The following is a 25,566-nucleotide window of genomic DNA, read 5'->3' as shown; positions in this document are numbered from 1 at the left end:
GGTGAGTGTCCTGGAAAAGTTTGTTTTATATTGTGCCAATGAATTCTAACATGGAAATCCTCAAATTTAATAAAATTAAATCTGCTTATGTGTGAAAGAGGCAATCTAGTGTCAGTTTTAGAAATAGCTTACATTCATGGCACACTTATTCTGCAGTGACTACAACTGTTATAGACATATCCAAGCTAGTTTTGAACTAGATATTTTAAGTCCTGTTAGCACAGCAGCCTCAGTAGTATGAAGTTCAGCCTAGACTAAACACTACCTGAATATTTTGCTGCCTGCACTGAGCTCTGGGCTATTGTTCACAGCTTTCAAGCTAGCTCTTTTAAAATAAAGCTTAGGTATGTCTGCATGAGCTACTGTAATTTCAGAGATGTATCCTTAGTTGAAGGCCTAGTTTCTCTCTGAGTTGCAGAATAGATTGCTAGGAAAAAGCAAAAGTAATGCAAATGGGTTGCCCTAACAGTGGAGGAACTGGAGGTAGAAAGTAAGGTTTGAAAATTGACTTAATCAGCAGTGAAGTGGGCAAGGGCAGCAGGCATGTTAGGTATGTCAAAATGATCAATCCCTCCTCCCCCTCTTTCATAAATCTGTCCATTGAGCATAGTGGGAAGAATTAAGATGTTAAATTAGATGGAGAGCAGATCCAGGACATCTAAAGCAAAGCCAAGTTCAAACATGTTTTAAAAAGGTATAGAAGGGCAATTAATTTACGTGCAAGGCAGATGCCAGCTTGTGAGAAGTAGAATACATTATCTACTCTCCAAGAAGTGATTTTCAAGAGCTTTTCTTCCCCATGGAGAGAGAACAGGCAATACCCAACTGCTATTTAACTGAAACTCCAGATCAACATTCAGATGGACACAATGTTCTAAATATTTGAACTCCTTTAGAGAAGTAAAATGGCAAAACTCCCATTGACTTCAATGGATCCTGGGTTCCACTCATTCTGTTACAATGGGTATGAGTTAGCAAAACACTATGGAGCTATTAAAAGAATAGATCTCCCTGCCAGCCAGGATTGCTCTGACCACAGCTCAATGTGCTGGGGTCTTGGGTGCATGTTCAAATAGTGCACCCGGGAGCAATAAACTCTGGAGCAAGAAGTTCTGGAGGTTATTGCTTCGTGTTAATTTGCATGTTTAGATGCACCCCTTGATGATTTTCCTCTAGGTCTTACCTTGCCAGCAATTTTTCACTTTGCCAGCTGAACTATGGGTAGAACATTCCTGGCAGTTGAAAGGTTAATGGTTAAAAAATGTAGAGACATCTATGTAATTTTATGCAGTGAAACTCAGTGGTCTTCATTGCTAGCTGTTTTATAGAAAACAAATCTAACAAAAAGTGAGTGCATGCTGCTCATGAACAGCTAAGCAGGAAGGGAGGACAGTACAGTAAAGAGGGCTAATTTGCTCCATTTCCAGAATTCCAAGTATCTGAAGATATCAAAGAACTTTCACTTATAATGAAGCGAGTCTAAAGAATCCTTATCCGATTCAACATCACTAGGTTACAAATAAATAACTGAGTGTCAGGGGCCAAGTCAGCAGGATAGCCAAATTGCCCCAAGCTGGTCCTAGTTACCTGTGTTGGCCTGGTTGTCCGTAGCTTAACTCCCCACACCTGGCCCTGGTTGGCTGCTGAGTGTTGTTGACCCTCAGGTATAATCTAGGAACCAAGGAAGTTTGGAAGAGCCAGTTGCACCAACATGAAAAACTCACAGTTATATGGGTATCTACATTTTTAACAGCAAATTCAATAATAAAATACAGAAATGATATACGTGACTAAGCAGCACATATACACAGTGCTTAAAATTGATAAAAATATACATTTATCTAAAGAAATTAAAAGCTTGTTAACATTTGAGAGAACTGAAAATTAATTTATCTAAATCCTAACGTCTCCAAAAGCCTCTAATGGGTGGCAAGCCTGTTAGGAAAAAGGACTTCCCATTGAGGTTTCAAATTCAGTTTTAAAAGGATGCTTATCTTAGTTTATCTGCAGATGGGCTGTTCAGCAGGAACTGTATTTCAAGGCTGAAGGGCAAAGATTATGAGATAAATCCAAAATGTTACACTCTATTGCCTGGCTCATTATTAAAAAAATTAACTAAATAAGGTAAAAAAAAAATGTAAAGGAGTTTCTGTTACTCTAATTAATGTTCATATTTTTTTTTAATTCCATACCTGAGCTATATCTTGTCTAAAACCAGCCTGCTCTAGCATCTAGACAACTTTTCACCCAGTTTTTTTCCATTCCATGTTTCTTGAATTTTCAAAGATGGCTCACACCTTGTGATGTCCTGAACATTTCTTTTGCCTCTTCTTTTCTTACCCAAACAAGTGAATGTAAGCAAATGCGATACTGTATTACCATTAAGCACCTGGGTGCCTACTACTATAGTCTACAGTATCGCTGCCTGCTTTTAAGAAGCAGCCCTTACAGTGTCCAGCGGGCTACACAACAAAACAGATACCTCCTTTCTAGCCCTGGGTTTCTTACTCCCTGTTTCTGGTTTCCTGGGTCTTGCTTTCCAGCTTCACCCTGGTTCCTTCTCACTTGCAGACTCCAACCTGGACCCTTTTGCTTCCAGACTGACATGCTGGGTCCTTGACCCCTTGTGCTTTTGGACATCTGTCATTTGGCAGTCAGCTCCTGGCTTGTGGCTTAGCTAGATGATTGCCTAAGTCCTGGTCTTGTACAGCTAAAGACACTAGTCTGGATCCCTCCCCGTACTGTTACTAATCCCACCTCGCCCCATGGGTCTAACCAGGGTGAACATCCCAATTCCTTATAGACCCTGGCCTTTGAAATCCCAGCTCTAGTGTGGACCCTTGGTGCTTTACTGACTTTTTCCTGTTCCTCTGGAATCCTTTTGGATCAAGCCCCAAACACCTGCATCTCAGTTGTGCCCCGATTACTGAAACATAGAAAGATGAAGTTACTATTCAGGTTTGGGCAAAAAGTCTTAAGGCAAAGCTGGGAGTATACTTCAGGTGTCCTGATGTCCAATTTCAGGGTCTAACCACAAGATGTTCTTTTTTTTTGTTGTTTTTTAAGCTCATCATTTTATAAACCAGGGGCTGTCTTCGTCTTTGCACACTGTATTGTCAGCACTAAACAGATAAATAATAATCTTCTGACAGATTGATAGTTGCACAGCACAAAAAATTTATTTTAGGAAAAATTGTGCCGCAGAAAAATACAGGTTCCATGTCGGCATGCCAATTATGGGATAACTACCTTTGAAGAGGAAAGAAAAGCCTATTGTTCTAGGAGATTTTCAGAAAATTATACACTGAAAGAGGGCAACTTCCATTCCAGATGGGCAACTCTCATTATTTTAAAGAACACAGAAAGGATCCTATCATTGTCTAAATTGCAAAAGGAATTGGTTTCTCCCATCTCTCTTTACCCACCTGAGCTGCTATAGGTTTTTCTGAAGTTATTGATGGTATTTGAGTTCTTTAAATATAAAAGTAGATTTCAATTTGGAGAAGCCATTTCAGTGTAATTTATTATTTATATAGCATTGCTATTATTGTGCATTGTACATTACAGACATTCAGAACAATAAGGCCCTTGGGCCTGATGGAGCTTTCTATCTAAACTGGCCAGAAAACAAGTAACAGCTGATGGTGGGGAGAGGGACTGAAGGATGAAAAGACAACAACCAACAATAGAGTGAGGATTTAAGTACTGAGAAAGGGACTGCACCCATTCAAGCAAAATGAAAGATGTGGTGGGACATTTTTGTGGAGAAAAATCTATCATAAATATCTTGTAAAAATAAGCTTTTAATGAAAAATTGTCAATAATAGGGACTATTTCCATTCTTTTGTATAATTTGTCTGACATTCTTTGTCAATAAGTATTAGCAGGCTTGACAGCATTATTAAAAAGTCAGTTTTCCAATAAGAAAACAGGCGTTTTTGGTCAACATCTTCATGAAAAATAGGAAAAGATCTATTTTAAACACACAACTAAAACTACTTTGAAGTATAAAAAAAAAGCAATTATTTTTCTATTTATGAGTAACTGCAACAGGGATTTTGGCTTGTCTACAATGGTAAGATTTCTAAAGGTAATTCAGACTTATGTCTCTGTCCATGCAATTTGTATCAGTTTGATTATATTGGTTAAGGATATGATATTTCCCACTGAAAGGCAATTAAACTTGAGTTCTTAAGTCACTTAGATGCTTTTAGAGATGTTAGTAATGCTGGGTGCTGCATGCAAGCTATCATGACAAGCTAGTTGAACAAAGTGATTCTCGAGGGGGGTGTCTAGAAGAAGATAACAAGGCCACTTGGGATGACACGAGAAAATGAAAATTGTCTCGGGCACAGAGAAATGGTGTGAAAAGAAGCATGAAAACGAAGGTGCACGGAGGATAGGACTCAAAGGAATGAGAGAAGTGGGAGGACCCAGGAGGCAGCAAGAGCTGGCAGTCAGGCAGGGGTAGCTGTCACAGACTAAAGGCCTTGCAGTGACCCCTGCAAAGAAACACATTACAGAGATGTACCCTTTGTTTCTGACTGTGCTATGAGTTATATATGAAACCATTTTCAAATATGAAGTTTTAATGAGTTGGTTATTCGCCTTTGCCACTTCCAGAGGCTGTTCCATAGCCTTCATTAGAAGTTGTGCTGTCAGTGCTAAGAGGTGTTGGACATCTCCAGCTATTATAGTGTTTTTTTAAATGGAAAAAGTCTGCAATGCAAATAGAAATGGACTTTACAACAACCAAGGGGGAAACTAGTAGCTGAAAATTGAATCAAAATGTACTGAATCAAAGTTACTTGTGGACATTAGCTTGAAAAGCTGGCAGAAATATTTCACACTGGCACTATTCAGGCTGCACGTTTCACAGCGTCTATCTCTGGCTGCTATTTCTTTCAAAATGAAGACATGTTGTCCATGTGCAGAGTGAGTGGGATGAGGAAAAAGGCAATATGGATATGCCACCAATATCTTATGCATATAAATCAATGAAAATGGCATGTTATGATCCTATGATTGTATTAAAATTGCCTCTCTTAAATGAAGGTTTTTCTTCTTTTTCTCTGTTATGTGAATACAGTTTACCCACCTGTTTTACACTTGAATTTTCAAAATAAAATTGTGGGCTTTAAACTGTGTCATGACTGATGAAAGATTTTAAGGCTATGTGGTATTCCATGGTCAAAATGGAAACAAGTGAAGAAAGCTCGGCAATATATAGGGGAACCCAAACAACAACTGTACGCCAGAATGAACACACACTGAAAAGCCATCAAAGACAAAAAAATATCCAATTACCTGTGGGTGCCCACTTCTCACAAGACAAGCACTCCCTCTCCGATGTTTCAGTTCTAATCCTCAAAGGGAATTTACAAAACACCTTTTGTAGGCGAGCCTACGAACTTCACTTCACAAATCTACTGGATACAAAAAAATAAATAAATAAATCATGGACTTACTAGAGATATTAGATTTATGACACATTACAACCTGCCTGACATCTGATACCCCAGGTAATGTGACTCCAGCTGAGCACTTGCATTCCTTCCCACACTTCCCCCCTTTCCCTCCTATCTGTATCCATTGTATTCCTAACTTTCACTCAGTTGCATTTTCACAGACATGCTTGTTCTAAATTAGCTTCTTTTCTACCTTGGAAAACACACACAACACCAGCAGAGTCTCCCTGGGCATTTTTACAAATGCAAGTGCTGCGGCACTGGACACGTTGAAAAGTGCCCGGCGCTGCGACACTTGCAGTTGTATAAGTGGCAAAACGCACATCAGCGCTGAGAAAATGGCAGTGGCATGCTTTTGAGCTAAAATACATAGAAGGTGCTTAAGTTCAAAAGTGCACCGCTGCCATTTTCTGCACGCTGGCACGCATTTTTGCACTTAACTGCGCGTGGTGCAGCGCAGTTTGCATCAGCTCATGTGATTAATCAGGTCTGCTCGGAAGTGGCAGATCTCTGGTGCATTGCAGGACAAAAAGTATGTGTATAAATGCCCCCCATGCCTGATGATGGTTGTTCATCCCTGAAAGCTTGCAAAGACCTTTTTTCCAATTATTTAGTTGGTCTAATAAAAGATATCACATCTACCCAAAGAACATTGCTTACCTTTGTGTGTCCAAATATTTAGTTGCTAAAGAATCCCAGGACTATAAGAATTAATGTCTTTATACTTTGGGAATCATTCTTTTGTATCATTTAGTAGGATCTCTTGATCGCTTAATTACCAAGACTTAGCACCAAATATCTTTTAGCTTACTAGTCCTGGAGTTGCATTGTAGCCATGATGGTCTAGGAAAAATATAAGAGGCGAGGATTTCTTAGGGTGATCTCTTTTGGATCAGCTGTTCCAAAAGATTTCTTAGGGTGATATTGGGCCAGCTGTAGAGTTGGGAGGGACATAGTCAAGCTTTCTGCAGACATGAGTTTTGCACAGGCCTTTGTTCCATCTGCTGTTTAGCTCTGCTGTGTATGTTTTTTTTTCTCAGAGACCTGAAGAAGGGTATGTGGTACCTGAAACCTTGTCTGTCCCTTTGTTCCAAAAAAAGATATCTCCCACAAACATCTTGGCCTCTCTTAGATTATTGGAGATTTACAAAATCAGGTAGTCATGACTATCGTCACTATATGGGGAGGCTGAGGCACAGAAAGGTTAAGTGACTTGCTTGTGATTGTGCTGAGTTCTTAGCAGAATACTGAGTAGAATCATAACTTAGGTGTGCAGCTGTTTTCAGTGGTCTGGGAGATCGTGCTATCATTTGGTAGAAAGTCACATTTCTGCATTTTTGGTAGGCTGATGCAAGTCAAGGACATATTATTTGGGAGAGATCTTAGGAGATGGAAGTGTTAAAATTGGTGTGTGGACTGAGTAACGTGCGGACGTTATTGAATGTCAAATTAAAATGCACTGATGCATTTTGTAAAACCATGCTGCTGTTATAGTTATATATTTTATAATATTTTCATTAAAAAACACTTAAAAGTCAATTTTGACACTGGTTTGCTGTGCATCTCGCCTACTGACTTTTGTGGGAGTTGTACACGTGCCCCCAAGGACAGGACAGTTAGCCCTAACTCTAAGGCTGGAGTTCCTGTATTGAAGCTGACTTGGTAGAAGTGTTTGATACTCGCTGGTGAGCATTTTACAGTGGGTAGAAATGTAGCGTTCTGTATTAGTGCCATGGACTAGAGTCTGCGCTTCCCCCAAGTCTCAGTTATGTAACTCCATTGACTTCTGCCACATGTAAGTGAAGGGGGAATTTGTTCCTAAGTGGTGTGGTTGCTAGAATAACAAAGAACACTTGCACTCTATCAAAGAACATATAAGAGACTTGAGCTACTCAGAATCCATCTATTTAACTGCAGTGGTGATTTTCAATAGAGATGGGATTGTTGTGTCTATCTAGACAGAGGAGAGAAGAGAGAAATAATGGCTTTACTTCTAAACAAATTACTTATACATTCTGCTGCCTCTGAGAAATAGTTATCGTACCAAGTCTTGGAACTGGCTCCGAGATTCCTTGCAGGAGTTGAAAGGCCTACCTTTCTTAATGCACTTCCAGCTGCAAGGCTGAAAAGGATCTAGAGCTCATTATTTGCTGAGGTTTTTTTTGCCATGCCACAATCAAATAGCACATCAATGTTCTCTGGGCCCTAGGAAGTTTGATTAAATTGATTAGAATTTGTTCAGAGTTAAGACACTTGCAGGGCAGAGCTTTGTGAATAAACTGGAATTTGCCAAATATATACTTAGCTTTTACTCTAGTGAAAATGCTACATGGATTTAATAGCTTGCAATTTACAGGAATACTTTATCCAGAATTAGAGACCTATTAGGAATAGGATTTTCTCAATGGATCTTTTCTTTTAAAAAACATTTCACGTAGGACATGTATCTGAGACTCTCGCCAACTGTGCCCATTAATGCTTTCCTGGCACTTTTGGCTAAAAATGGGTTGTTGGACCTCATACCCTGGCTAATATTTGAGTTTGCACTGGCCATATTCCAGTTTGAGTAGTTATGTTCTGCATGCCTAAATTCTCCCAGCAATTTCAATTAGATGTGGTATTATTCTTCAGCACTAGTACTTATTAACCAGTTGTGTAGTGTTGCACTGCTATTAAACAGCTACTGCACTTCATCCTGTGGGTAGGTGGAAGGATCTTGGCCTCACAATTAGTAAAGCATTTTCTTTCGAATGAAGGACTACATAAATATAAGTGTTATCATTCTTTCTCTTGGAAATATTAATGGAAAGGTGGTAGGTTTGTATTGAATGGGGTGAAGAGTTGAATTTAAAGCAACAATGCAACAAAGATCCCAGAGTTGAACTGGAGGATAAAAGGAGGGCTTAAAAATACTAAACAAAATCCAGGCTACCTTTCTTAGTGGAACTTGTATAATGGACGCATTTCACATCTGACTCGTGGTATCAATGGCTTTGTCGGTATTGTACGTGGGACTGAGAACAAATACTCTCCCTGTGTCAAAAGGGAAATTGTACCTGCATCTGGATGGAGTCCAAAATATGATCAGAGTTTAGATGAAATGTGCAAATCATACAGTACATGTTCCCAAGCTGGGACTTATCCCTTGGGAATTGTGAGTAGGTGCAAGTTTCCTTCAAGTGCTATCTCGTATCAGCTGTGTTGGCATGTTACCCTTTAGGCCTACAAACCCTATCAGTTCCTGGTAGTGATGAATGTTATTAGGGAAAAAAACTGTTTTTATGACTCCAAAACAGATGCCATTCACTCTACCTCAAACAACCTCAGTAAGTCAAGGGATAATCAAGAGGCACATGTGAATAAATTTAAATGCCATAGAAATGCTCTTAGTATACAACAGCTGAACACAAAAAAGTGGAAAGAGTTGGCTGTCTGGTCAGATGAAATGAAGGCAGCCTTTAGAGTCTGTTTAGAGTAGTCAGGTTCATTCAGGGACATAAATCTGGGGAAAGATCTCAGTGCAGCCACTTCACTAATTTTTTTGAAATACAGGGTCTGTATATTTTTCTTTAAACAATTAAGACTCCAACACAAGTCCTTATTGAGAGCATGAGAATTGCCATTTACTGGGCCAGACCATAGGCGCCTCTTCTCAGCATCCCATGTCAAACAGTGGCAGAGCGAATGCTGAAAGGGAGAGTGAATAGGGTGTGATCAGGGTTTCCCCCCTGGTCCTCTCCCACATGCAGCCTCTAGCATATAGGCCAAGTACAAAAATTATGCATAAGCCAGTATAAGTGATCAGAAACCAGTCCAAAACTATAACAGATCAGAAGTTCAGTGCACACAGACTGTTTAAAAATGGAGGAGCCTGGTTTAAGATAGCAGGTTGGATGCAGTATCCTATTTAATCAGTTTAGGCTAGACCAGTATTTTGAACTTCTGTTCAAGATCCCCTCCCAACTCGAGTTAATCGTAGTCCCCAGGCATCCCAGGTGGCATTGCAGCCCCAGCTTAACCGTTCCTCACAGGGTGGGCGGGCTAGTCTCAGCCTGCACTCCTCTGCTGTGGCCAAGCCAAGCCAGCCCTCCCCTGAGCTGTCACAGAGTTGAGGCAACAAAGTCTCTGCTTCCCAGTCTTGCACCCTTCCTGTACTTGTCAGCTGGGTTGGGCAGTGCGGGGGAAGGGAGGTGGGGAATGGAGACCTGTGCTCTGCCCCCGCCTTGAGTTACGGTTTGCACAGCTGGGGAGTCCGATGTGGTGCAGGCTTTGCCCTTGCTGCACCTGCCTGGTTAGTCTGGCCAGCTGGGGTGGGGTCCACAGCCCTGCCCCCCCTGTAAGTCACTGCCTCTCAGTGGTGGGGATGGGGGGAGATGGGGCCCCTGGATCACATCATGGGGTGCATGCAGTTGGGGTGCTCTACTCCCCCCCCACCAGGCCTGGGGCAATAGAGAACTACGTGGCTACAAACCAAGCCATGGCTCATATTTGCAGCTGTAGGGCGGTTGGCGGGGGAAGAGCAGATCCCCTGCCACATGGACCTGGCCCAGCCGGCCACCCCTGATTAGCCAGTGCTGCCCATCTCCCCAGCCTTGCACTCCCCTCATCAGTCTGCTGTCAGTAGCAACTTTGGGGGGTGGGGGGAGGGAGGGAAGAACAGAGACCCCTGCCACATGCCCCCCCCCCGATTCCACCTAACAAGCTGGGGGGGGGCATGTGGTGGGGGGCTCTGTTCTTCTCCCCCCCCCCCGCTCAAGTCACTACTGACAGCAGACAGCTGGGGGGGGGGGGGAGATAGGCAGCGCTGGCCATCAGGGGTAGCTGGCTGCTTGGCTGGGCTTGGCAGTTTTCAGCAACTTGCTGGGGGAGCATGCTTGAGCGCCTCCAGCTTGTTGGCCTCTGCCAGTGCAGGCCACATCTGTGCTCCCACCCCCAAAGGGTGAATGTGGATTCTGTTTATTCCCACTAAATTTAGTGTGAATCTGCCTTGAGCTTTTTAACCTCTGTATCTGGCCATAAGGTCCAGGAAGTTCTGATTCGGAGGCTGTGCCCCTAACTCGTGCTACTGACTTGATGGTAATACATCAAAATTAGATTCTGATCATGGGGTCTCAATGCAACAGCAAAGGTCTCAATTGAGGTCTTTTCTTTTTTGTTTTGTTTTGTTTTTGCCTGTGTCGTTTCAGCTTTGGCCTTTGCATGGACTCTAAGAAATCTGAAAGGAAGCTTGCTATTGAAATGTTTCCTAAATGCCACGGTTAATAATTAAAATGTTATGACTTGTTTTCATACTATTGGCAATGGTGAAGACTTGTCATTTGATGAAGGCTTAATGCAAAATTTGATCTGTTCTAATGTAAAACACAGCAGTCAGACTTTAGTTTTTAAATGTGTTCTGCACAGAGCTCAGGCTCTGTTACGCCATTTGGCAAGCAGTGTGCAAAATACTGCTTATAAATGAAGTATTTGCAACTTAAAAGAAGTCTGTGCAGCCATCAAACAAAGCAAGGATTAATAAAAACTGTAAGACGCAGGCCAAGCTGCGTGCCTTCGGTTGTAACAAAGAGTTGAGCATGCTTGTCATTTTACAGGATCAGGCCCATAATGAAAGGTGTAATAAAGAGGATATTTTGGGGCTGTAGATGAAGTACAATTTTATTTTACATTCTCAGCATCAGAAAATGAGTTCTTTCTATTTATAACTATATTTATTTGCCTGTGTCGTACCATCTGTTGATTTCCAAGTTCAACATATTTAGATTAACTACAAGTTGGCCTTTGAAACAAAATAAGTTTTAAACTCTGGTGTGAAAATATATGAAGAAAGCTGAAATCACCATTCTCTCCTGGCATCAAATTCCACAGCTTTCAAATATAGGATGTTAGAATATTGGCTTTAACAAAGTGTACCTTGAAAAGTAAATTGAGATAATAATGGTGCGCATAAATTAATTTCTATATGCTACAGCTATGAATTGTCAGAGGAACAAGAAGTTAAAGCAAGATTCCATCAGTAGGACAAATCTTAAATTACTTTTTTCATAATTTGCATAAGAATGAAAGACAATTATACCCCTCAGACTTTTTTTGAAAGCCCATATGATTCACCTTCAAAATAATGTATAATGCATATAGAGCAGGGGCCAGTAATTATTTCAGCTGGAGGGCTGCTTAACAAGGTTTGGTGAGCTGTTGAGGGCCACAAGGTAGTCCTGCCCCTTGACAGGTGCCCTACTCCCTGGCCGCCATCTTGGGACCAGAAGTCCCACCCCTAACCCCTGACCTTTGCCACTGAAAGTCCCTCCCCTTGCTCCCCAAAAATATTCCTTTGGGGAGTGGGGGGTTGCCATCTTAGAACCAGAAAACAAAACAAATCATACACTAAAAGTCAAACACCTTCTATAACATATTCTACTTTTATTACAAAAAACCTCTCATTATGATTTGTGTTTGTGCACTGTATATAAATGTAATAATTCAAGAATTCATTCTTAGTCTTTTACATTGTGTGGGGGTGTGTGGTTGGGGTGTATGTGTAAGGTGGGGGTATGTGCAGGGAGCCCTGCTGATACAAACAGCTCAGGAGGGACAGTGCTTCTCGCAATGCTGGCTGGAGCCAGGCACCAGCACCCAGCAGTGTGCACCCCCCCACGTCTGGCTGCTGCTGCTGACACCCCTGCTGCCTGCCGGGGTTGTACGTCATGCGGGGGGGAGTTCCCCACATCCCTCCCCTCCCTCACACTCTGCCCAGACAAGCTCCCCCCCGCCAGCTGCTGGCTCCATGCTGCAGCCAGCCCCAGCCCCAGCCCCAAGCTCTGTGCTCCTGCCCAGCTGCAGCCCTGCCTCCTCCCTCTGCTTCCCTACCTGCTACCCAGAGGGAGCTAGATGCCAGGGAATCCTGCAGCAGCCGCCCTGTCCGGTGCTAGAGGGGCCAGGCCCTTCCGCCCACAAAAGTAGGAGCAAGGCATAATAGGACATGCTGGGGGCACGTGTAGGCACCTCACGTGGGCGGAAAGTCTGGGAGGGGCACAATTCGTTGCGGGGCTTCACCCCCACAAATGTTTAGGAAACATTTCAATTGCAAGCTTCCTTTCAAAAGCTTGTGGAGAATTGTGGACAGAAAGGTGATTTCAGCTTTCTTCATCCATGGACGGGATGAAAGTGCTTAGTGGGCTACATATGGTCTGTGGGCTGTATTTTTCCTGTCCCTGAGCCAGATCCTGCTAATTCTTATATTTGGAGTCCTCATATTCCATTAGTTTAAAAACACGTGTGTGCAAGTTATATACATGGGTTGTCTGGATTGTCTTGTTAGCACATACTACATTATTACAATACTTATAAGTAATGATGATGTTACATGTCATTATATTTAATGTAAATATTGCTCCCAAAAGTGAGTTTTTTTATCGTATTTTTACATACTTCGCTTTCATAACTGTAATGTCAAGATTTACTCTAAGTTTTGAAGCTCTAAAGAAGATCTACCTTTTTTTTTTTCTTTTATAAGCTAACAGTATCTTCTAAATGTCAACTTTTACAAGAGAAATTCTTTGTCCTAAACAGGGCTTTAAACAACTTAAGCATGCTGAATCCAATATGGCTCAAGCTTAGTGTTCTATTTAATTGGGACTTCTTTACCGGGGTCTTCTACCTCTTCCCGAAACTATCATCAAAGATACCGACAAGGGGGAAAGCCTTAGTTTAGACCCACTGCTACCAGCTAGTGTCCTTTACCTAATTGTCTACAGAATAGGAAAAACTCCAATTGTTTCATTATGTGGACTCCATCTCTCCCCCTTACTCTCACTGCCAGGCATGAAAAACATATAATGCAGCTAGCAATGGTTTTAGCTGGGAAATGCATCACCACCTCACCTTTTCTAGTACAAGAAGTATACAGGAAACACCAATTACAGTTAGATTTATTCCTCTACATGTGTTGGACACTTATGGCTGTACATACGCTACAATATATTTGATGTCAAATTTAAATAGATACAGAATTACGTAAAGAATTGCTTAAATAGGTCACAGTATACATATATGAACAAGACAGTGTAGGTAATTTATTTCAGATTTATCTTATCAAAATTTTTAGGCACTATTTGAACGCTGATGCAGATCCAGGGGGAGCTGGGCAGGGTCAGTTTGCCCCAAGTGGTACAACTTGTCCCACACCAAAGTGCATGTTCAGGCACGGGCACTGAGGCAAAAATCTCTGGCACAAATTTGTGCTGCTCTTATCTGAGCTGCTGCAAGCGCACATGCCTGCATGTGTGGATGCCCCCATGGTTTCTGTCCTGTCATGTCACAGCTCATGTGCAGCCCCTCTCCCCAGTTAACTGGAGTAGGAACAAGAAAATATTTATGATATTGAGGTTTAGTGCTACAAAGACATACTCTTCAGGATTCAAACAATACCAGTGTTTTCCTCCAAGAATGAACTGTGTATCCACCACAAAATGCGGAAAGATAAACCCAAGAAAACACATCAGTTTTACAGATACAAAATGTGACTTCTCCTGGCCCACATAAACGGTTTTCTCTCTGGCACATAAGTGCTAGCTATGGTTCCAGTGACTTTTCCATAAATAAGAATGGATGAAGCTAGTCAAGTTATTCAATGGCTAAATTTTAGCCACTGTAGCTAATTTCTCCAATTATTACAAGTTTGCTTTACGTGACCAGATTTTTTTAAAGACAAACTCAAGTGGTTGGGCTGCGTACCAGGAGTTTTTTAAACAGAGATCCTCTTTGTGGATATGGATATGTACACATGCAATTATTTTCAAGAACAGGCACTGCCTAATCATGAAGAGAGGTGACAGAGATGAACAGAGGAAACTTAAATTCAGATTCTTCATCTCGGAGTTGCTGGGTGGCAATAGACTTCAAATGATAGAACCCGGTATAGGAGAAGGAGGGCGCGTGTCTTGTGTTCACAAAAGAGTTTGAGAGAGCAATTTAATTGCTTCTCCTGCAAGATAACTGGGCAAAGAGAGCCATTTAAAATTCCCAGTTGATTCTTTCTGCACGGTGTAGGCCATATGCACTTCCACCACCAGCCACCCCATCCTACCCCAGCACGCATGGTATAGCAATGAAGAAATCAAGCTCTCGAACTCGTGCTCCCTGCTCTCACCAGGTTTGCCCCAGGCACCAGCTTTTCTTGTTATGCCACTGCCTGTTGTATGGACAGGACCTGAGCAATATTTAATCAGGTTAAAACCTTGGAAATTATTCCACAAGTTGCTGTGTGAGGCAACCTCTGAGCAGTAAAGTCTCTAGATTAATTGAAAGGGGGGAAAAAGATGAACAAAGAAAGAAATACTTACTATACTGAAGACCAATGTTCCTATTGAGGCATAGACAATTTGCAGACACTGGGGGGTGGGGGAAGAAAGAGGAGGGTCCTTAAGTGACTTCAGTTGCATCTAGATTCATGCAGATTGATTACGTAAAACGAACTCTTTATCATCATGCTACCACCAGTTCTGTTCTGTTGAAGAAACGTAAAGACCTACTGCTGTTGCACAGACAGAATGATCCAATTTTATCCCTGTTAAATTTGAATGAAGTCAGTAGAGTTTCATCCAAGTGTTTGGCTCTGTGTTTTGATACAGCATTGGGAGAGGGAAGAGAGGCATTTTGTAGCAAAGCCTGACAGGAGAAGTAGGATAAGGGAATAGATAGTGAAGGCTTTTTTCAGAGAAACCCAAAGCCACTTAGATAAAACCAGTAGAGGCAGGGAACAATATGTTAGCTTGTCTTAAGGCAAGCTGGAACTAAAATACAGAGACTAGTTAAAGGTAAGGCAAAGTAACTGGATATGGAATCCAAAAGAAAGCAGAGGTACTGTAAGCTTTCATAAGAGACTAAGTGACGTATACTCAGGAATGACTTATGTAAGATGGCACAAAGAATACCAAAGAGCATCCGCATCAGGACCACAACCAGGAGGATTCCTGTTGTTAGGGTAAAGTCCCACTGAAGATAAAAAGGAAATTCAGACTCAGTTGGTTAGATCTGACTGTCACCACTTGCCTGCACAGCATGTCACGTGGGTAAGCAGAACTGCCACTTGTCCAAGTGCCCAGAGCCGGGAGAAAGGACAGGTTGCTACTTCTAGATAGGGATTCCCTGCCTAAGCATAATACTGAAAATGTCCTTTGTCTGAGTATTTAGGGCTGGAATCACAGTGAGACCTGCAAACTAGGGGTGTGTGAAATGGGCCGTATTCGATTCGGATTTGGATTCAGCCCGAACTGGGAACAGTGATTCAATTGGTTGATTCAGATCACTGTCCCTGATTCAATTCAGCTGAATCCGAATCTGAAGATTTGATGCTGATTCGGACACAGACACAGCTTTAAATGTTCTTTCTATGTACCTCGAGGTACCAGGCATGGCTCATGAATGCTGTGATCCTGGGGCAGATGGAGCATCCTACAGGAGTGCAGTGCCCCCCCCTCCCCTCCCCCCCCGGTGCTCAGTAGCTAATCCGGAAGTGGACCAGAAGTACTTCCAGTCCACTTCTGGGTATGTCAGGGAGTGTGCCGCCCCCCGCCACCCCCGTGACCTCCTGGCTCAGTGATTGGCTGTGGCGGGACCCCGGGTGCCCCTCCAGACCCAGAAGGCACCAGTCGCTGAGCTGGGGGGCACGGGGTGGGCCTCCTCGTGCTCCCTGGTAGACTCGGAAGTGGACCAGAAGTGCTTCTGGTCCACTTTCAGGTCTGCTGCCGAGCATACTGGGGAGCTCCCCATGCTCCTGTGGGATGGTCCAACCACACCACCATTGCAGCATTCATGAGCTGCCTGGTACCTTGAGGTATATAGAAAAAACATTTAAAGCTGTGTCTCCATCCAAATTGCCGAATCTTTCCAGTTCCGATTTGATTCAGAGAGATTAAAGGGTTTCCTGATTCAATTCAGATTGGGCCGACTCTCCACTGAATCGAATCAGGGACCGAAGCTTCACACAGCCCTGTTGCAAACCTCATGTCACTTTAGAAAACCACCAAGAATGTCAAAACCCCTCTCTTATGGCTTTAGGCAGCTACATTTCTACCAGTGGGCACATTCATAGGCATCTAAGTCCCAGCACCACTGAGGTTCTCATCATTTAACTTATGCCTGAACCCTGGAGTGTTTTTTAAAATAAAGGAAAAATCTACCAGTGACCCCAGTGAAGTAAGGACAGGGTGCCTGGTGATTTATCAATCACCAGTCTCCCAAGAGTGCCACTACAATGGACTGAGTAGGGGCAAGCATTGCCACATTTAACATGTCAACTTCAATCAGCCATATGTACACGAAGGCTAAGTTACTGAAGGTGCTTTGCTATTTGATCTGAAATCTTAATTGATTGAAATAATTTCCTGTAAGTGTTTTAACAGCAGTCACAACAGAGCAATTGCCATGAGGAGCCAGCATTTATTAGTTGCCACAGTAGCTTCCAATTAAGCCATGAGGGCATGCTTTAAAAAACAGCCCCATGTAATTTAGTGACAGGGTATTAAATTAGCGTAACTTAGTGATGGGATATTAATGAAAACTTACTTTTGTCTGCGGAGCAAATACAGACAGGCCTAAAGTCAGAAATGTGGTTGCACCAATGGCCCACATCACTGCATCTGCATGGAACAGGCTAAAACCCAAAATATCAGGGAACTACAATTAAGGTAGTACCATCAGTTCAAATACTGGTCAAAGACTTGCACTGAAATATTGATGCAAGCATTAGACCTTTGAGGACTGTCTATAAATGAAGCAGAAATAATAAGTTGCAAGAAGGAAAAATGTTTGGCAGACATTACCAGCACTGGGATGAGGATGTGTTCCTCCCACCAGGGGATGAGGAAGTTCACAACCTTGCTGAAAGTTTATGTAGATCTGCAAAGCAAAATGGTCACAATGGCATCAGATGACATGTGCTTCCAATTAAAACAGGGCCCTTTGGTGTCTGCAGATGAGACAGGGGCACATCCAATTCAGATGGCCTCAGGGCAGTGAAATACAGAAAGGCAGAACTGCATTTGAAGTGTCACTGCTCTGTCTGTGTCTGTCGCTCTACCTCAGTCTGCAGTTTGTGTGGACGCAAAGCAACTTCTAAGAAAATACAGCGAAATTAATTGTGCTTTTACAATGCTTGCACATGGCCCCACTTTCAGATGAACACAGGAGTGTACATTACCACCTCTCTCTGATATTGTGGCTTGTCTATTTAGATTAGAATCCCTTCAAGCCCGGGACTGACTATGGAGACTATCATACCTAGCGTAAGGGGCCCCTAATCGGCTACTGCAATAGAAATAACACACGTGAGTACAAATGGAGCAGCCATAGACAATAAGAGAGCTGCATTCATTCTAGCCAGGGACTTACAAATATTGCCAATAAAATGAAGTTCAGTGGAAATTTTCTGTAGGCATTATCACAGCAGCTAAGAACAACTGGCAAAATAAAGATCGCTGGGCTAAAAGGTGGAAAGAACTTGTGTCAAACAGTTTAAATGTGACATTTAAACTTACCTAACATTCACAATGGAACATTTATGTAGTGCACGTCAGTGTAAGACAGAGATGATATATAAAGAACAATCTTTCTTAACAGCCAAGTGCCATGTACTTACAACAGAGGGTAGGAAAACCAGGAATTCATCAACACCCGTTCTTTAAGTCTCCTCCTAATCCACGACAAAAGGGAAACAGAGTTTGAGACAAAGTCCTGGGTGACTAGATTTTCTAGGCCTGTCACTAATAAAGCTGTCTCCCTGGCCTTGTTTCACAGTTTGGATTGGGGGGTGCTTTACAAATGAAAAGAAACCCAAAAATGAGATGTGATGCAAAAGGGAAACTTAACTTTTCATCGTACCTAAAAATAGTTGAGAAGCCTGCTGCAACCTCAGCTTTAAACCAGGGGCCTCCCACACCACCAGCAGGAAATCCTCCTGCTTGAAGTAGGAGATTAATTCCCTCTGCCCCGTTCACTCCTCCAGAGCTGTAGGCTTGGCCCAGACACACACAACTTGAAGCAGCCAGGAGAGGCAGGGCTGGCAGTACCACCAACCAGGCTGGTAAACTCCTGCCATTGTCAGACATCAGTTGCTTTATTCAAAAACAGACGAACAAAAAAAAACCCCTTTGCTAAATTAGTGTTCAAGCTGTGCAAGTATGTGCCAGGTGTTGACCTCGGGACATTTTACTTCAGCCAAAACATTTCAGAGACTCCGGCTACCTGTTCTTTGAAAGGCTCAGGCATCCTCATGCTGTAGGGCAGGGATTTGAAATTTGGCACGAGGTGGCCTTCACTTCAAGGATCAGCCTTCTGCCATCCTCATGGAATTACTTGGCTAAATTTGCACGGTGTAACGCTGAAAAAATATACCATTCAGGCATGTTCAGTAAAGACATGCTAGGGCTTAGGGGGCCACGGTTCTCAGCTGGGGTGCCATAAGATGCCCCATGGGCACCATGCCTGTCGCTGCCACAGCTAGGGAGAAATCCCCGAAATGTAGGGCTGCAGCACACATGCGCTCCTCCTGTAGTAGACTTTGCTGATAAGCCTGAAGCCCACAGGAGAGCTCATGTATGCTCCAGCCCTTACTGGCTCCCCCGCAAGAGGAGCGTCCACACATGCAGCAGGCACATGGGACAGTTGTACCTGGCCACAGTACCTGGTATAGAAGCACTAAGGCAAACTGAGCACAACAGTCGTTCACAACTGGGATTGCTGCCACATTAAAAAAAAAGTGGTGGAGGGTGCCCTGACTCTAAAAAGATTGGGAACCACTGGCTTAAGTAATGCTCCATGCTCACTGAGCATCCTCTATCCTGTCACCTTTCCTATGTACGACAGGAATTCGTGCACTCTCTCCAGCCTGGAGAGTCAGGCTTTCCCTGTCATAGCTGTTCTTGGCTGGGTAGCGCTGGACAGTGGAGCTAGGACTCTCTCCTGCGTTTTAATGATGCTTCCCAGCTGCTCAGTGGAGGAGACAACTGTGTAATTTGAACTCACGTGTAACAAAAGAACCACATGGATGGTAAGAGAGAGGAGTTGATTTGCAAAAGAAGTCTGGAAAGACTGAGACTAGAGGCAGGAAGGGAAGGATTGAGAAATGTTGCTTGGGAAAAGCTGGGTAAGGAATTTGTAAGAAGCAGCTGAGAGGAGCAGAAGACAGATCAGTGCAGAGAAAAGAATCGAATTGGTGAGAAGTAGTCTGAAAAGGGAGATGAACTGGACAAGGAGGAGGGCTCTTGGCAGAATTTATTAGCCAATTCTATAGCATATCTGTGATTGTTTTGAACTGAATCACAGTTGTGGCTGTTGATACATTAATGAGTACAACACCCCCCCCCCCCACACACACACAAAAGCACCACAAAACACTTACCAGTAAATAAAAAGCATGCAGATTATACCAGCAGTTACAGCCAACTGAACAGTCAAGATGAGATGCACTCTCCTGACGAAAGCTGGAAAATAATGCAGATATTATTTCAACGTAGATGGCGTCAGTAAATTTGTTCTCAACATCATTCCGTTTTAAACTAGCATGGATGAAGCAATTTAGGTGATATCTATAGCATTAAAACACACACATACACACAGTTTACTAAAGGATTAATACATGAGAGGGAGGGAGAAATACGAATAAACTAGAGACAGCATTTACTAGCCCGCAAGAAGAACGTATTGACGCATACTTCAAGCCACAGAAAGTCCCTTTGAAGCCAAAAGTCTGAATTTTTTTTTTTTTTTTTTTTGGTGTGAAGTTTTTTGTATTTTTCAAAAAGACATTAGGCGTTGTAGTGTCAGATGCGCCACTTTTGCCAGCAGGCAGTTGCTGAAGAATGTGTAGATATGATTGTGTCCATACTCAGCACCACTGTGAGGGTACAGCCCCATTTTTTAGTTGGCAGAGCAACACCAGCTCCCACACGGAAAGCTGTTGGGCAAGGGTGAAAAACCTACAGAAGCTGCAGATAAGCCTAACCATGTCTACTACCGATTGCCATAGCCCTTTAACAGCAATGCCTTCTCATACTGTAGGGGGGAGCCAACCTTAGGCATGGGTACCACAAGTGACAGAGACGGCATGCAGCAGAATAGGGAGGGGCCAGGCAGTGCAGCAGCAGACAGGCCAGGAAGCAGAAGGCAGAAGAGGAAATCAGGCAGGGAACACAAGGGCACACCTGCCAAAAATGCCATAGGGTCTTCCACGGTTGGCCAGCACAGCTGTAGAGTAGAGCTACATGGATCTGTGTGGTTCGACTGAGCTGTGAGCGTGCTCTGGCAGGTTTCTTGCAGTGGCTTGTTGCTGTCAGCAGAACTTCTGGTAGTAGATGCAGCCTAATGTAGGCAAGGCCTTAAAAGAAATAAGACCTGGCTCCAAAATTGAATCTGGGTACTATGTTCATGGGACATCCTCAGTCACAAGGAAGGGCTGGAACCCAAATCAGTCCATGCTGTGTGTAAATGCAGCTAAAAGCAAATATTAAATGTCAGCAAGCATGAAATAAGTATCCAAATTCCACCATCTGCCAGGAAATACTAAATCCTCTGGGAACAAAACTTGTCTTTATATCCATAGCAAGTTAAGTAAATGGTAAGAGGGGAACTGCACCACAGATCACTTTGAACATACCCCTGAGAAGATGTTTGTACAGTCCCACAGAGCCATGGATTTTCTATTGCGCTGCAAAGCTCAGAAGCATCCGAGAGCACAACTCATAATGGGATTATGCAGTAATATTTTGCAGCATTATTTCTTGTATATTAAGAGTTCAATGGTGCTAAAAAAATCCATGTTGGCTTTGCCAAAATAGCTCTCGCAATCAATTCACACTGATAATGTTAACTTTACCTCAAGCCTATACCTACCAATCGCCTATACCATGAACCCCTTAACTGGGCTCAGGGATAGTCCAGCCCACCTCTGGAAACTTTGCTGAATTTCTCAACTGGATGTTGACCCTACAGCTACTCACTTCCTAGTCCACTTCTATCTGCATTGTGTTTGGCGCATGAAGTCTGCACTTCTCTTCCTAACTGCTGACTCTTCTACAGCTTTCTCTCCCCCCGTTCAGGAAATGGAGACAAGTAGCCTACAAATCTGTTCCTAGAAGGGCTCCCCAAGAGTATTTGGGACACATGTTAATGGCATGCTCAAAAATTACAATGTGGACAAGATAGGCGTAGGCAACTTGTGATTTGAACTGGTTGAGGGCAACCCTTAAAGCTGAACCTCAGTATTATATAGACAGAATACAGGGACCTGTTTTGGGATTTGTTGAGACTTTCAGCATAAAGACAGCACTGGGATTTGAAAGAGTAAATGGCTCCAAAATCAAGATTTTAAAACTTCATATACTCTATCAATCAAGTGGCCACCTTTCAAGTTGTGCTACAGGGCCTGAACACCCACAACTCCCACTGATGTCTTAACTTATCAGAAAATCCCCAAAGTGTATTGTTTAATCATACAGATGCTCTGCAGTACTTTGGACACATACAATGGTTTCCAATAGAGAAAACCACAACTCACAAAAAGTAATTTACAGTGAAAATAAAAGAGGGAAACCTGGTCAACTTTTAATTTACGTTATCTTGCACCAGCAAGCATGGTGCACTGTTTGCTGGAGACTTGTGAGATTCCACTATGGTACCAACTGCATAGAAGATACTTTAGCAAGGTCATGGGCTAGTTTTTAGAGCTGCCTATGTTTAATGTCTCCAATAAGGACAATTACATCAAGCGTGTCTTAAAAAGTAAGTACCCTTTGGATCAGTTCCCTCCTGTGCCCCCTTCGCATAGCTGCTTCTCAGAATGGAGCCCAGGTCAGGAATTCACCTTGGCGGATAGCCTTGGTGGAGAATTGGCTGGACTCTTCCATAGGACTCTGATATGCAGAGGGCTTATCGTGGACGGCAGCCAAACAAGCATTTGTCGTTCCTTCTCCAGCTGCTTGATGCTGGCAGGCAGAAGACGGCAGATCAAGATTCTCCACATTCAAAAACATAAGGTGGAGGGTCTGCCAGTGGACTCTGGACCCAGTATTGGACTGGTGGAACCCCCCTGCCCTGATACTGGCTCTTATTGTATGGGAGCTCTCCTCCAGCTCTAGGATAATTTGCTGATTTGTTTCTCTCCATCTTCAGATAACACTTTTTTTCTGTCAAACTAACTGAAACAAGATACGTTAGTAGCATTGTATCTACAGACAGGATACTTTAACCTGAATCAGTGACACCCCTTTGTCTCCAGAATACACACACATACCATTCTTCCGTTAACTTAACAGGACCGTGCATCAAAACACTTCACCCTTGTAAATAAAGGAGTTATGCATGTTTTCTATTAAAAGAAAAATACATGTTCCTATCCATAGTGGCAATTAGACAGCTATTAACATTGTCAAATTAAGGCCTATTATTAACTTACTGTTATTTCTCCCCCAGAGTACAGACCATTGAGGCTTTCTTTGTATGCGAGGACAAGCAAGACTGAGCTACTGTCAGATGTAAGAAACTGCCTTATACCAAACTATTGATCCGTTTTTGTCACACGTGACTTCTTTGTCAGAGTTAAGAAATGATTGACTTGGCAGGAAGTAAAGCTAGATAAAGAAGAAGAGCTTCTGTCCCCTGTGGCTAGGGACATACATTACACATAAACCAGTTTAAGTGATCAGAAACTGGCTTAAACCTGTAACAGAACAGAAGTTCAGTGCACCTAAACCAGTTTCAAAATGGCTGAAACCGGTTTAAGATAAACCTGGTTGAACGTAGTATCCGACTTAACTGATTTGCATCAAATCAGCTTATGCAATGTATGTCCCAGAACCTTTCCTGGTTCAAGTTAAACCAGAGTCCTTCAGCATCCCAGACGCTTTGCAGCTGGGCTGGGCTGGGTTGTGCTCTCTACTCCAGAGAACAGGCTGGCCCCGCCTCTCTCCTCCCTAGCCAGAGCTCTGGAGGAGACTGAAGGCAAAGCAGGGTCTGCCTGGCTTCTCTCGCTGCTGCTCGCTGCCACCTCCCACAGCACGGACCCCAGCCCCATGGACCTTAGGCATGTGGTATGCTAGCTAATGCTGAGAGGTGTCTGTGTAAGGCAGGCAGGACAGTGTCCCCATAGGACTTTTTGGAGCTAATGAGCAGGGCAGCTGGTAATGTCCCTCCATTCCTTCATTGGTAAAAGCTGTTTAAGAAGAGCTTGAACTAATCAGAGAGACTTTGTTTTGCTGATGGACTGATAACACAGTGGTTTGCTGATGGTTTGCAGCCCTGCAACATTTGCAGACAGGTTTCCAGACAGCGAGAGGAAGATTAAAAAGCTCTGTATCATCAACAGGTGCATGCACTGCACACCTGTCTCTTGCTTCAGAGTGCTAGCCTGGGGCTGGGGTGTGGCAGCAGTCCCGCCCCTTGAGCAGCAAGGGGGGGAGGGTGGTGGTGAGCTTGAGATGGTGCAGGCAGGGTGGGGTTTGAAAACCCCTGGCTTAGAGCTTGCAGCCTGCTCTAGAAAGCACTGAAGTCCCAGATCCTGGGAGAGTGCTCTAATTGCCAAACTACTGGATCAAGTCGGGAGGATGCCCAGCAGCACAGCCTCCTTTGCTCTGTGCAGAGATGTATTTGGCAGGTGTATTCTGAGAACGCCACCAAGATCAGAAACTGAAATTGAGACAGGCAAAAGAGACTGTTGATCTTGTTGAGGTACAGGTGTAAGACAGGTGCCAACCCACCCAGCACTATCCAGACTAAGATGCTTCTGCACATGCCCAGGAATGGAAAATTCAGCCCTGAGGAACTTTACCATTGGAAACCTTGGTGTCTACAACCTCAGTTCTAGCTGAATACAGTGCAGGCGGGGTGCTACTGGGCAGGTGCTGTCCAGGGGGCCACACTGCTGCAGAGGGAAGGCCCAGGGACCCCCACAGCTCAGGGACTGCTTGGCCTGCTGGCAGCTCACCCCCTGTCTGCAGGAGAGGCAGGTAGCCTCCAGTGGCCTGTGTGCCATCCCCGCTGCCTTACCACTGCCTAGGATCCCCTGGGAACGAGCTGGCTTGCCCCTGGGGCAGTGCGGCAAGGCAGCAGGAGGGCAGCTGGGTGTGCTGGTGGCAGGAGAAGGCAGCGGGGATAGTGCACAGGGTGCTGAAATCCCGCCAAACCCGAGCTTCCCTGAGCATGTCTGGGATTCCAGCGCCCCGTGCACTGTTGCACTTTGTTGCATAGCAAGCTAAAATACTTCAGATGGGTTTTATCTTGCTACGTAACAGGGTCATTTAATGCAAAATACTCCACCAAACATGTACACTGTTATGAAATTTAAGTGAAATATGCTGTCAGAGGTGTAAACGGTGACACCATTAAAACAGTGCAAAAGGGTTATTAAGCTGCCTTTAAAGGCCAATTTTGAGACATGTATAAGGCCCTTACAGCTTCCCACCATCTTCCAAGCTAAATAATAGAACAACTTTAGCAGTAGGTTTCTGGGTCTCCCATTTGGTAGGTCATAAAACAACCATAATAAGTACCTCTTAATTTATAGCTGCCGTTGGTATGCCTGGGGTCCTCTGGAAAACAGAGTTGATTGTCCTTGTTTGGCTCTTGGCACAAAGTCTAGATCACAAAAACGAAACATCACCTTTTACATTATGTTATCAACCCACTTCCTCCCACTCTGTAGACAGTCTAAACAGGAAAGACAGTGACTGAATATGCATGAGACAAAACCAGCCTGCCAGATTAGGAATGAGACATACTGAAGTGTAGCAGTTTCTGCTGCCTGTAAATCTCTTCTATAAATAAATAGTATTCCACCACCCCCCCAGAACAGAATCAGAGTCTGATACTTCAACCTGTACAGAATTCACTTGATATGTTTTTATCACAACATCATGCCAGTGTGAGATTCACAGTCCATTGTTCCCCTGTGGAAATGGTAGTTAATGTTTCACTACATTAAGGTACAGTACAAGTACATGAGCTGTCCCTCTGGAGTTGTACTTTGATCTGTCAGCTAAAACTCTTCCTACTTAGCAATAAAGCTGCTTTATCTTTTAGCATAACAAAGTTGCAGTTCAATAACATTAAT

The 25,566-nt window shown here is 43.4% G+C and overlaps 1 protein-coding gene and 1 long non-coding RNA gene across 23 annotated transcripts in view; one reads left to right on the top strand and one right to left on the bottom strand.

Annotated features, from left to right (window-relative positions):
* LOC106738332 (uncharacterized) overlaps positions 1-25,479 on the bottom strand; it is a 31,600-nt gene extending 6,121 nt beyond the window's left edge. The window contains exons 1-8 of one of the 3 annotated variants that reach the window (XR_002087616.2): positions 25,331-25,479; positions 25,007-25,091; positions 20,666-20,954; positions 19,864-19,945; positions 18,103-18,156; positions 17,288-17,363; positions 5,308-5,426; positions 1,588-1,671 (exon numbers count right to left, since the gene is read on the bottom strand). This is a non-coding gene — a long non-coding RNA (uncharacterized LOC106738332). Of the gene's footprint in view, positions 1-1,587; positions 1,672-5,307; positions 5,430-17,287; positions 17,364-18,102; positions 18,157-19,863; positions 19,946-20,665; positions 20,955-25,006; positions 25,092-25,330 lie in introns of all 3 variants that reach the window. The other 2 variants (XR_002087614.2, XR_002087613.2) reach the window with 2 other exon arrangements.
* The window catches only part of DAB1 (DAB adaptor protein 1), an 830,004-nt gene that overhangs the window by 187,017 nt on the left and 617,421 nt on the right, over positions 1-25,566 (top strand). The window lies entirely within an intron of this gene.

The sequence above is a fragment of the Alligator mississippiensis genome, chromosome 5 (genome assembly GCF_030867095.1).
Source record: "Alligator mississippiensis isolate rAllMis1 chromosome 5, rAllMis1, whole genome shotgun sequence".
NCBI lineage: Eukaryota > Metazoa > Chordata > Crocodylia > Alligatoridae > Alligator > Alligator mississippiensis.
Note: the sequence above shows the minus strand (reverse complement) of the source record. Positions and strands in the feature narration are given on the sequence as shown.